General features: G+C 43.0%; 1 pseudogene; it reads right to left on the reverse strand.

The window, feature by feature from the left end:
• Window positions 1–12,829: 12,829 nt before the first annotated feature.
• Window positions 12,830–13,519, reverse strand: LOC129673137 (SAP domain-containing ribonucleoprotein-like; annotated as a pseudogene).
• Window positions 13,520–14,061: the final 542 nt, after the last annotated feature.

Consider the following 14,061-nt stretch of genomic DNA (forward strand, 5'->3'; position numbering starts at 1 on the left):
GCATTAAGTGTTGGGGTTGCCACTGGGAGGCTGAGAATCATGCTTAATAGAATTGCATTCATGATATTAAGCCCTTTCCACAGAATAATTACAGGTATTTAATTAATAGCTGTGCTGATCGCTGTGGAAGTTGCAAAGCAGATCAAAGCATTTTATCCATTCGTGAACTGTCTTCCTGACCTGGTTGTATGCAAGAGAAACTGCTCCTGACTTAGAATAGCACTGGCTGGGCAGTACTGGACCACATGGTAAGATGTATGTAAGAGTGAAACCACACAGGGAGAGCTGTCCTCTCTTCTCTAGAAGTATGGCTTTTAATGGAGGCCATTTTGTTCATATGTAGAGAATTATTTGATAGATGCACTGGCTGTAAGTCAATTTCAGAGAACAATAGAGCTATTGGCTGGATAGAGTTGGTGAAGCAACTCATGCCCAACCCCCACCCCAGTCCACTGATAATGGAGGTCCTCCTCCCCTTCCTTCTGATCCTACTCTATCAGGTCTCATCAGAAGTAGCTGCATTGTCTTCCTCTGTGGCCTGGTAAGGCTGCTCCCCCCTAGGGGGAGGTAATCAAAGAGCAAACCAATCAGTTCATGCCAGAGACAGTCCCTATTCCCATTATCATGGAACCCACTTGGACACCAAACTGCCATACGCTACATCTGTGCAGGGGTTCTAGGTTTTCTCCATGAATGGTCCAAAAACTCAAGCGACAACACATAGGCCCTCCTTAGTCTAATGTCAGATGGCTCTGCCAGGCTCTCCACCTTAGAGATTTTGGTTCGCTCCCTTTCCTACTTAATTTTGTTCTGGAATAGTAAGTCAAAATTCACTGTGGGAAAAATTTCAACATGTTGACTTTTTATTTTAAATATTCCTTACATTTATTTAGTGGTGTGTGTGTGTGTGTTCTAGTTAGCTTCAAATGTCAGCTTGACAGTCTACAGTCATCCAAAGGAGTCTCAATTGAGGTATTTTCCAGCTTATATTGGCCTGTGGGCATGTTCGTTGGGAACTGTCTTGATTAGTAATTGAATAGAATAGTCCAGCCCACTGTGAGCAGAACCATACCTAGCAGGTGGTCCTGGGCTGTGTAAGAAAGCTACTGAGTGAACCAAGGAGTGAATCACTTAGTAGTGTTCCTTCATGTTTTCTGCTTCAATTTCTGCTTGAGTGCATGCTCCCAATTCCTGAAGCCAGAAATAAGATGAAATAAACCCACTCTTTTCTTGTCAGGCCAAAGTGTTTTGTTACAGTAACAGAAACTAGGATAGTGCACATGCATGCGTGTGTGTGTGTGTGTGTGTGTGTGTGTGTGTGTGTGTGCATATGTGCCACAGTGTAAGTGGAGGTCAGAGGATAATCAGAAGTCAGTTCTCTTCTTCCACGGTGTGGGTCTTGAGGAATTTAACTCAGGTTGTCAGCAAATGCCTTTACCTACTGGGCCATTTTGCTCAACCTGTACTGACCCTTTTAATTCTCAGACTTTGCCATCTCCATTCATTTCCCCCCTATTCATTCTACACATCGTCTCATCAGCAATATCCATATTCCCTCTTCAGTCAGATTTCCAAGCATTTCAGTCAAAAGCCACAATCAATTTCTCTAGCCTGTTCCACTCTCAAACTGGACTCCTGTGTTCTTCTGAGCTTCACTGATCTGAGTGAAGCTTTTGTTCTGTAGGTTTTGTTTGCCAGTCTCCTTCACTGGTGTGGGAGAAAGACAGTGAAGCCAAAAACACTAAATTGACAAAAAACACAAAGTTAGGGTGTCTGAAATTCCTCTCCCCATCAAAGTAACAAAGGCATATGTCATCTGAAGCCAGTTTCTTTTGGAAGTCTGAGGACTCACCGAATGCCCTCGGAACTCTTGAGAAGATGCCAGAGAGCATGGCTCCTCTGTTGCTGGACTTTCTTTGGGACTTGGATGTTTAGTTTCAACAACAGATAAAGCTCAGGACATACAAAGGCATGAAAATGTTCAGCTCATGCACTGGAGGAATGGCTCGCAACCAAGCGTGTTCCTGAGAGCACCTGAAAATTCGTCATTGGACAAAGCAGCATGAGCTCCTGCTCATGGCTTAAAAAAAGGCGGGGCAGATAAAGAAATAAAGAAAAGGATGGGAATGCCTGATAAATAGAGTCAATAATGGTTTACACACACATACACACCACACACACACACACACACACACACACACACACACACACACACACATAATACATATATACCACACAACATACCACGCATACATGCACACACCACACATGCCATGCACATAGCATGGCATATAGACACAAATACACATACAATACAGATTCTTGATTGACAAGTATCACTCTAATAAACCAAACAAAAACAAAAACAAAACAGCACTAGCGGGTCTCTCCAGAAGTTGCGGCAGGCAGAAATAGAATCAACTTTTCTGAATATGTTTCAATCCAGATTATCTTGTCCAAAAGTAGCCGGGGCCTGTAGACTCAGGAACACAGAAGGCTGAGGCAGAGGAACTGTTTGAATCCAGAAGTTCAAGACCAGCCTGGGCAACATAGTGAGCTCTAATATACAACAGCCTAGCACTCTCACAGGGGAGGGTTCAACTGGGTCCTTCCTCAGGTGTCCATGCTTCCTCTGTTGGCTGCCAGCATGGAAGAGGTAATGAGAACAGTTTGAATCATATTTCAAAGCATAGCATGTTGGCTTCTTCAGTATCCTCCCATTAATGATAACAATACCTTAGCCCACTGCAAATATACCTCCTTCTTAAAAGTCACTGTTGATGTTGTAATGGTCAGTTGCTTCCCCTCCCAGTGTTCATTCAATCCCACTGGAAGTTCTTGTCCAGGTATCTATAGCTACCATAAAGAGCAGATGAAAAGGCATTGGTAGCGTTATTAAAGTCTTAGATTATAATGTGTTAATGAAATATTTGTTACCATGGTGGTTGATGCAGCATATTACACATCATTGTTCAAAGGACATGTGTTGGCAGGTCTGAGTTAAAGGAAAAAGAAGAGGGGACACGATTAGACAGATCATTGACAATGCAAAGAAATGAAAGATGCAGCCAGTGAAAGAATCTGAGAGATGAAAGTGTTCAGTCTAAATTTTAACATTATGTGCAGAGGATTCTGGGTAGAGATGTGGTGTTCAAGATTCGCTTGAAGGCAGAAGGAAGATAGCACCTTGATCCAACCATCTGTAGGGTCAGGGGTTCCCTAGTCAGCCTTAGTTTTGACCCTGAAAGTCACAGCTAATAAGGCATGAACAAAAAGAGAATCTATCCATAGCTGCTCACACACCAGACAGGATTGCTAATTAGGGTCTGACCCTGTCCCTCACCCCCCGTCATCCTCATTGTCTTCTCTCTTTGTTATCGGTAGGAAAGAAGTCTCATTCCCATCTTGAACAATCAGCATAGGATGGTCTTCCACAGCAGTTCCATTTGAAAACTCTTCACTGACAGGGGGTCATGTGAGGGTTGATGAAGCAGTGGAGTTCATACCTGTGCAGAACAGAAAGTGAAGGAAGTAAGGTTGGCTTGCCCATGAATAGCCACTGGGAATAGAGTGGAGGTATGGTCTATTCTGGGCATAAATAGCCAGATTCTGATAGTCCGCTGCATTCTTCACTGACTGGGGAGGAATTCTGTCCCGCAAGTGTGGCAGAAGGTCAGAGTCAGAACACCATGTCTTGATGTTGTTCCATTCCCTGACACTGCCTTGACCCTCCCATGGGTGTAGAATCTTGAGTGAGGACAAACCAAGGAAGTACAGTCAATGTTCCCAGGGAAGAATGCCTGCCTCATTAGCAACCATTCTGTCCCTTCATGGTTCTGGAGTGGAATCCTTTTACATAAAAAATAAAATAAAATAAACCTTTGAGAGTATCCATGCTGGATAGAATAAAAGGTGAGCTTCTCTGTCTGTGATGAGGACTGGTACTACTCAGCCAGAGGCTCCCTTCCCTGTTCAGATTTTCTGTCCTCTCTTTACTCCCTGGTTGTTCATGAACATGTCAGAAAAGGTCTATATGTCTGAGTGACCTGATTTAACCAAGAGGTATGTGGCAAGGCTCTGGAGAGCATGGCTTCTGCAGGGTTCCAGGGCTCAGTCAAAGTGGGCACTCATCACACAGGCAATGACACAGCCCTGTCTTGAAAGCCAATCTGATGCTTCTATCCCTGAACACTGACGAGATGAGCTTCGGCCACGGAGGTTTCCTCTTTGGTGCTGACAGCACCCACTGATTTCAAATACCCACGGTACTCAGGGCAAACAAGTTTACTTTCAGTAGTGAACTGCTGGGGGAGGATGCTACTATGGCGCTACAGCAAGTGAAGCTGAGGGTTAGTCAACTCCCAAATCCAACCCTTTCCTTCTTCAGGCAGGTGACAGGCTCTCTTTTTGTCAAGGTGGCAAGAGGCTCTAGATATTGTAATGAGTTAAATTACTTGATGAAGTGTTTGCTTTGGCTTTGAGAATTTATTTCCCTCTCTGCTTTAGAGCAGAGGAGGTAACTCTATAGAAGTAAGACCCATCTCATATAGCTCAGGAAATTATGGGAACACTTCTTGTGGAAGGCCACAAGAAGGCTCTTGGCCTGGAGAGGGGCTCCACACTCTCTTGTCAGTTTGCTCGGGCTGACCCTTCCTCCTTAAGCCATGTCCACCCCCTTAAGCTTCCCAAGGAGCCAACTTTAAGATGTAGTTTCCTGATTGGGCTTCATACTGTTCAAATACATTACGTGTGTGATTTGCCCAGCAAATCACTAGCCACCATCAGGCATTTCATGGAAAAGTTTCCTGGGTCTCTGGGCAGTGACAACTTTCTAAGAAAGAGGCAAAAGAAATACCCTTGGATAAGTGTCTCAGGCCAAAGGACAGGGCATCTATATGGTGAGGACAAAGCCGGTGATTTCTACAGCAGTCAAGTTCATTATTTTATTTGAGATTCCAAAGAACATTTACAAGCTATAACAAAGGGAGGGTATGATCTTGGTAGATGTCTTAGTTTCTTTTTCTGTTGCTGTGATAAAAGGACCCTGAGAAAAGCATCTCAAGGGACAAAGAATTTTTTTTTTTTAATTTTGGCTCAGAGTTCAGGCTACAGTCCATTTAGGTGGAGAAGTCATTGACCAGAACTGGGGACAGCTGGGTCACATTCTGTCTGCTGGCACGAAGCAGAATGGGAGAGTCATGAGTCATGCTGCTGTTCAAGTCTCCATCTCCACCTATATAGCTCAAGATCTCATCAAGGAAACAGTGCCACCCGTAGTCAGAGTATCTTTCCACACCAATGAATGCAATTAAGATAATCCCGCATAGACATGCTCAGAGGCCATCACACCTCCAGCTATCACGATACCAGTTTCCCAGATATTTTCTTAAGTGAGTTGTGTTATACAATTTTGTGCACAAATTGACAAAGTTGATATATAAGGCCAAGGTCTGGGATACCACATATCCAACTGTTTGCAGTTTCTGTCCAATGCCAAATATTCAAAACCATTGATAACAGCCACAGTTAACATTTCACAAACAACCCTGTGCCAGGAGCTCTGCTCAGAGCTTTCCCTGTGTCCCTTGGAGAGACATCTTGGGGTATGGTACTGCCACACCTCTGGGAAGCACAGTGAAGTTCGAGAGATCAGAGCTGCCCAAGGTCACCTGACTCTGGGCGCCAACCTGTCTTAACCTTAGCAAAGAAAAGTTCCTAACTTTAGATATCAGTGCTTGCCTAGCAATCATGAGGTCCTAGATCTAAGCCCCAGGACTGCATAAAACCAGGTGTGGTGGTACACACATGTAATCCCAGCACTCTGGGAATGGAGGCAGAGAGATGAAAAGTTCAATGCCATCCTCAGCTACATGGCAAGTTTGAGGCTAGCCTGGGATAACACATATTAAGACACCTCTTTCTCTAATTTGTGTGTGGTGTGTGTGTGTGTGTGTGTGTGTGTGTGTGTGTGTGTGTGTTTCAGAAAGGTCAAACTATACAAGGAAGACCTACCCATATGGACATCACTGCCTCATGTGCTGGTATCTTAGATTGGATAAAAGAGAGAAAGAGAACTGAGCACCAGCTTTTATCTCATCCTGCTTCCTAACTGTGGATGCAATATGACCAGCTGCCTCGAGGTCCTGCCATGCCTTCTCTTCTCTACCATGGACTCCACTTTCAAATGCTATGCTAAAATAAACCAAACCCTTCCTTCCACAGGTGGTTTTTGACAGCTATTTCTGGTGACAACAATGAGAGTAACTAACACATCATCCTCATCCAGATGTTTCTTGTGACATTTGTGGCATGTGGTGCCTCAGCACATGGGAAATGATTACCCGTGGAAGCTTGGGCTAATTGAGACAGCTGTGCAGACCTTCACCCCACAATTTTCTCCTAGGAAATAAGTATATGCGTAAGTTTAAATCTGAGTTAATTACTAATGGTTAAGGAAGAGGATTTTGGAGCTCACAATTAATAAAATAAGAATGTTTAACCTTCTGCTCTCAAACCTCGTGTTTTCGGAAGTGATTTCGTTGGAAACCGCGAGGTTTCTGAATATTTGTAGCTTTCAATGATCTTTTTATTACACACTTTGTTTCCTGTATTTATCAGCGATCCGGCCTAAACAAATATTATATGCCAAGTCTAAACAGATCCAATTAAATCAGAGACCCATTATCAAGCAAGCTGAAAAATAAACCTGGAGTACATACACTTGGGTGTTAAATCACCCAAAAGCAATATATTGTGGATTAATTTGTATCTATCACTGGAGAAGGGTTACTGCTAAATTGAACAAGTATTTTAAATTCCTCTCGATTGCACGGGCCATTAAAGAAAATAGGATAATACATGAAGTACCAGCTTCTAAAAGTCGCTTGGGGGCTCAGGATGTGACATCGTGGTAGAAGCCCTCCTGGCATGCACAGGGCTCTAGGTGCCATCCCTAGAACCACAAAAATAGACAAGGGTAGCACAAGAGAAGATAAAAAGGTCTAAATCTTTAATTTGTTGCTAATTAATTTAATTTAATTTGGAGTAAAGTTTTGTCAATATAGTACGAAAAAGCCCCAGGAGCTTCTAGAATGGGGAGAATTGGTGAGACAGCATGAAGCACACAGGGACACACGCCCCAGTAGGTTGTGTTGCAGCCAACAGGAAGTACGTTAGGAATTTAAGGACATCACTGAGAGGTTGAACAATCTAGGAAAACATGCCAAATTGTTCAGTTTTATTCATCTCTTTGTGTTTCTTTAAGAGAAGTGTAAGGATTTGTCTTTTGAATTTCAGAAATTCTGCCCAGAATATTGGAACACTGCAATAAACTGCCTGAGCTCCAACGGGCCAAGGAAGGCCTCATCCCTATTCATCAGATGTAAATATAATGATTTGACCATAGCTGTCATTAACTGGCTAATAACTATTTATGACCTCAGGATGTAGTTTCTACCCCGCTAATGGGCACCGCAGTAAGGCTATGATTTTTATCTCAGCTGCTGTAGTTGTTGGTCTCAGTTGCTTTCATTAAGAGAGGAGCAGGTTCTGCTGATTCTCCACATATTAAGTGATCATGTTTCAAGGACCTTTGGGAAAAAAAAAGAGCCTCTTCAGATAAAACAGGAGTTGTATCTGAGAAGAAAGCTTCCCACAGTAACCCTCAAAACCTTCACTGATTACTCCCAGCAAGAAATTGATCCTATGTTTTTCCCCACAGTAGTTTTAAGTGATTGTCACTCTCTAATCATGTATGTCTCTCTCTCTCTCTCTCTCTCTGTGTGTGTGTGTGTGTTTTGTGTCTGCTGATGTGTAGCCAACATTTTTCTAGGCTGTTTTGGCTTAGCTTAGGTGGTGCCAGCTGCCACTTGTAGATACAGCCCTGAGCTATATGCAAGCCATGTCTGGCTGAGATAAATTCAGGGTGTGGAGCTGTTTCTGAAATTTGGTCAGACGGGCTCACAGGAAGTAGAGGATCTGGAGCTGCTCACATGCACTGTCCTGAGCAGCCTTCAAGCCACACACCACTCCTCGATTTCCATTTTTTCCCTGTATAGATGGACTTTCTTTTCAAGTCAAGATAAGCTTCCTCTATTTAAGCTCAATTCCATGAGCAAACAGAACAAGTTAGAAATGGACATCTCAAATATGCTCTGGGCCTGGGTGATAGTTCAGTCAGTTGTGTGCGTGCTCAGTCAGAAGCATGAGGACCTGGGTTCAATCCCAAAAACTCATGTGAAAAAGCCAGCTAAGGTGGTACACATCTGTAATTGTGGTGGGACAGACATTTCCCAGGAAGAGACAACACACACACATCTCCAGAACAGATCAAAGCCAAGATTGTACCAAAATCCAACTTGCTGAACTAGTGAGTTTTTTTTTTTTTTTTTTGTGGTCACTCCCAGGATCAGGGATGACTTTGAATCACCTCCATCATGGAAAAGCCCACCCCAGGATGAGTGACAGACCCATGAAACCCATAGAGCTGGAGCCCTTTGCAGCTGAGCAGTGTGAAGCGTAAATATGTCTTTCCTCAGCAGTTGCTCAGTGCCCTCCACAGAAGTTATTTATTCCTTTTTATACTGCTGGAGAAGACCCTGAGAATCGTTCAAGTTTCTGTTCTCCCAGACATGGGGCCTTTTGTCTATGTGCTACGGTGACAGGTAAAGAAAGATAGACGAGAGTGGTGAATGAGTGAGCGAGGGCATGAGTGAGGAACGAAAGAGGAGCGAGTGAAGGGTGAACAAGTGAATGAGTGACTGCGAGTGAATGAGGGTGAGACAGTGAGCAAGCGAGCGAGTGAGTGAAATATATAAACAAATGCTCACTTTTACAGGCTCACTTGAGGTTAGAACAGGGAAAGGACAAGTGGGTTTGGATAGGTTTGAGTGTAGCCAGCTGCTAACTCTCTGTACCTGATGCTTTCTGAAATTTGACCCTTGTGAGATTTTTCCCACCACTTTAGGGCACACTGGCCTTATTCCAACCCAACTCAACTGTTTGCAACTTAGAAACATTGGCTTATCTTTTAAAAAAATAATAATAACAAAAAGTTCTTTTTATTTTATTTTTTAAAAAAATATTTTTTGATGTATATGAGTGCTCTATTTGCATGTACACCTGCATGCCAAGAGAGGGTATCAGATCACATTATAGATGGTTGTGAGCCACAATATGGTTGCTGGGAATTGAACTCAGGACTTCTGGAAGAGTAGCCAGTGCTCGTAACCATTTATCCATCTCTCCAGCCCTTATATTCTTCTTATTTATTCTTCCAGATTTGCATGTATATATAAAATGATTTTTTTCATCATTTCTACACTCCCTCTTGACTCCTCATCTCCAATCCTTCTCAGAATCCCTCACTCTGCTGCCCTTCCAATTTCATGTGATCTTTTAAAATATTTTTTATAGCCCACTGAGTCTAATCAGTACTGTCCATGCATCATGGGTATGGACCAGTGACTGGAGCATGGTCACCCTGCCAGGAGCCACATCCCTAAAGGACACTGACTGTCTCTCTCCAACAACTATCAAGTGTCAGTGTCCCTCTCCCCATTCAAATGTGGGAGCTTGTGAATCCCTTCCCCACCCATGCTGGAAGTTGACTGGCTCAATCTTGTACATGTCTTGAGTAACCATAAATGCCTTGAATTCCTGAGTGCAATGGCCAATCTATGTCCAGAAGACATTGTCACGTAACAGATCTCCCTGACCTTTCACTCTTACAGTCTTTCTACTATTCTTTGAAGATATTCCCAGAGCTTTTCAGGGAGAGATTATGATATAGATATCACATTTAAGCTGAAAACACCATCACTTATTCTCTGCACTTTGAGAAGTATTAATTACCATCTGCTCTACGCCTTCTCTAAAATCTGTAAAATAATTTTTAAGGAGATTTATTTATTTTTATATTACATTTATTGCCTGTGTGTATGTCTCTGCATCATGTGCAGTAGTACCTGAGGAAGCCAGAAAAAGGTGTTGGATCCCTGGAACTCAATAGTGGTAAGCCCCCATGTGGATGCTGGGAATTGAACCCAGGTCCTTTCAAAGAGGAGCCAGTGCTGTTAACACCCAAAGCCACACCCCTCAGCTACTATTACTAACATCTTTTAAAAGAACATTTTTAGATTTACAGAAGACTTAAGACAACTGTACAGAGACTATCCCACAGTGCAGTTTCCCTGCTAGCACCTTACATCAGTGTGACACACTTCCACAAAGGGCAAAGGAACGCTGGTGTTGTTAGTACTGCTAACACATGCTGTTCATTCTAGTTTTGTTGTTTTCATCAGTATTACTTTCGTTATTTAGAATCTCACCAAGATGCCGAGATGGGTTTCTGTACCATCTCCGGGTTCTCTCTGACTGTGACCTCCCTGACTTTGACTGTTATGATACTCTGGGGAGTCCTGTTTAGGTTTGTAGAATGTTTGCTTTCACTTCCTTTGTGTTTCTGTGCCCATGGCACCCAACAGAAACACTGTTAAGAAGGACAGGCTTAATGTGGCTCATGGTCTCATTTTTCTGTCGTGTTTAGTTGGCGATGGTCTGGAAAGCCTCAGTCAAGAGCATGGCCAGAAGTAGGGCTGGACTTTAACCCACAAAGGACATTTCTAGTGAGCTATGTCTATCATCTAGGCCAAACCTTCTAAGGGCCCCAAAGTGCCCCAGACAACACCACCAACTGAGGAACAGCAGCTCTACCATGAGCCTGTGGGGGACAGTTCATGTTCAAACTATGACAATACAGTTCTATTGAAATTTGGTATTTTTTTTCTAGTTAGAGTTGTGTGTTTGGTGACGAGGGGCTAAAGCACCATTTCACCGTATACCATGAATGTAGGGTGTTTATCAGGTTTGTCTGCGGTGGAGTTAGGCCCTTTCTCCCATTTATGTTGAGGTTAGGGAGGACGTCACTCCATGAGCCATCACTGGAGGAGTCACACACATACACACACACACAGACACACACACACACACACACACACACATACATATAAATAAAATAAATTACATTTTAAAAATTAAAGGGCAATAGGCTGGGCTGTAATGTTGGTATTGCCCATAGCCTAATTCACTTTAATGGAGAATGGTATTAAAAATCAACTTTTAGGCATTAGGTAAGTTCATTGCTATTGGGGTGTCCTCAGGGACAGAACAGAAATATATACACAGAGAATGTTGTTAGTTTGAGATGTTGGACTGCTTCCTCCCATAGGTTCATATGTTCGAGCATCTGGTCCTGTTTAGTGGTGCTGTTTGGGGAGGTTATGGAACATTTAGGAGGTGAAGGCTTATTAGAGGAAGCATGTTGTTCGAGGCAGGATTTGATGTTTATAGCCCAGCCCCATTTTTTTTTTTGTTCTCTCTCCTTCCAGACTGCTGACGCAATGGGCAAGCAAGCTGCAGGCCTTCCCCCACCAGTGTGGCCTGTATCCCTACAGAACAGGACCCCGGCATTAATCCCTTTTCCTTTAGAGTGATCTGGTCATAGCAATGTGTAACGTCACTGATACATAGAGTAACTGTGCAAAGAATTCAGGTATTTCTGTTGCAACCATATGTATCCGTATTGCATTTGTTTTCTTCCTTTTGCTGTGATAAGATACCCAGGAAAAAGGTAGCTTATGGGAAAAAGAAAGGGGCTTTCTTTGGGAACAGTTTAAGAAGGCACACATTCTACCAGGGCAGACAAGGGCATGGCAGTGGGAGCTTGAGGCTGGCTTGGTAGTCAGGAAGCGTAAAGAAAACTGCAAGTAGGGCTGGGATAGAAAATCCCAAAGGTTGCCCTTATTGAGACACTTCCTCCAGCAGGGCCCCAGCTTCTAAAACCTACAAGCTTCCCAAACAGTACCAGTAGCTGGGGACTAGCTGTTCAAATGCATAAGCCTATGGAGGGCATTTCTTACTTAAATCACAATAGAGCATGGTTCACCATCAACTGCAACTCTGATGATTGCTAAGGATTCACAAAAGAGTGGTGATTCCTCCCCTCACAGGGCTCACTCTGCAACCATAACAGAGGAGAATCATGTGCACTCAGGCAGTACTAGACAGTAGGGAAATTGAGAGAGGAGAAAGGAAGAGTCTAGAAAGGATCCTATGGCTGAGCTTGAGTAGTTGGGTGGATGGACTTATTATTAAAGAGGTTGAGAGGTCCACAGGTGAAGAGATGGTTCTTCAGTGGAAGGCATGTCCAACCTAGGCATCCAAACCATCATACAGGCATTTAGGTTCAGTATCTGGTGCATGGAGGCAAGTTATTTCAGGATTTTGATAACAGGTCTGCACAGATGTTTTTTATGCCATTTGGGATCTACCTTAAAACTATTTTAAAATAAGAAGACAGTCTATGAACAAAATCCAACTAAGAGTAGCTGTTATTTAGAGTCAAGTGGCAGCCTCTGGTGTAAAAGCGTAGACAAATGAATTCTTTTCGCAATCCTCGTGTGTGTGTGTGTGTGTGTGTGTGTATGTGTGTGTGTGTATGTAAGTCTATGTGTGTAGGTATACCTGCCTGTGTGTACATGTGCAGGCTAGAGGTTGATGTTGAATGCCTTCCTCTATCACTCTCTACCTTACTTTTTTCTCTTTTCTTTCTTCTTTTATTATTAAGCAAAATAATTAAAAAAACAACAACAACAACAACCTTAACCTTAAATGTAGAATAGCAATTGAACTGGAATTCAAGCATAAACCTGAGGTACAAGCTTCCTCACTGTGAGGCAAATGACTGTTCATGTGTGTGTGCATCATACATAAAACCAAGAGGAATTTGAGAAATGGAAACCACTATGGGGCAGAAAGCATGAACTTTTCATTATGACACCCAAATACGTTCCTCTCTTTTTCTTGTCTTTGCTTCTGTATCCTCTGTGGCTCCCATTCCACCTGAGCTCGTCACAATCTCAAATTTCTCCTTCCATTTTTTTTTTTTTTAGCTTCTCATAATTTTCAGACTTTCTAGAGATGGAAGAGACATTTCAACCAAACCTCTGTGCTCTTTCCTTTAGTTTATTCACGTTAACCATAGGCCTGGTGTCAGATGACAGATCTTTTGTTGGGGTTGAAGAAATCCCAAACCTAGCTGCCTGAGTAGCCTTCTTACCCTCCAAGCTTGCAGGTACATTGAATCATTCCACCCTCTTCTACCTTCTTTTGGTTTGAGGTATTCCAGATGTAATTTTTACCACATTGTTTTCTGAGGCCTATCAACAGCTTTTTCAGGAGGTTCTTCTTTAATAGGCATTTCTATGAGCTTTGGTTCTCCTTCCTCCGTTTCATCTCCCAGTACATCTTCTTCATTTGCTTCCGCTTCAGCATGTTCTTCAAGATATGCTCAGAGCCTATTGATAAGATCTTGTTTTATTCCCTTGGTTTCTAAACCAAGAGCAAGACATTTTTGCTTTAGTTCAGCAAGCTTCAGCTTGTGGAGCTCCGCCATCTTGGCCACTATCTTTCTACACTTTACTCCACCAGTCTTACTTAAACAGGGTCTTTCCTTGCACATGGAGCTCACAGATTTGCTATAATGGCTAGGGAGTGATTCTTGGAATACCCCTGTCCCTTTTCCACCTGTAGTGCTTAGGTTATGCTGTATACTGACACACCCATTCCTCAGTGGGGCTGGGCATCTTGACTCAAATCTTAACGCTTGTGAATTAAATACCTTAACCACGGAACCCTCTTCCCAGCCTGCCTCCTAACAATCCTGTGGAGATATTTTTATTATGATCCCCACTCAAAAGAGGAGGTGTCTCAGATAGAAAACCACACACTTTGCCCATGGTGACAATAGGAATGAATGGCAGAGGCAGAGCATTCTAGCCCTGAGAATCTTTCCTGTTGCCTCAGGGCTGTTCTACCTGTCATACAACTGTTGCCATGGGAGAAGACCACCCACCATCAGATCCCGTCATCACATCTTTTTTGCTAGCCGTTTCTTGACAGAGCCTGTGAGTGTTTGTTATTTGGTCTTTTCCTCATCACTTTACAAGCGAAGACTTTGACAAAGCAGCTTCTGCGAGGCCATATGGTCAGGAACCATATGGA

This window comes from Psammomys obesus, unplaced genomic scaffold, assembly GCF_907164565.1.
Source record: "Psammomys obesus unplaced genomic scaffold, mPsaObe1.curated_primary_1811, whole genome shotgun sequence".
Taxonomy (NCBI): domain Eukaryota; kingdom Metazoa; phylum Chordata; class Mammalia; order Rodentia; family Muridae; genus Psammomys; species Psammomys obesus.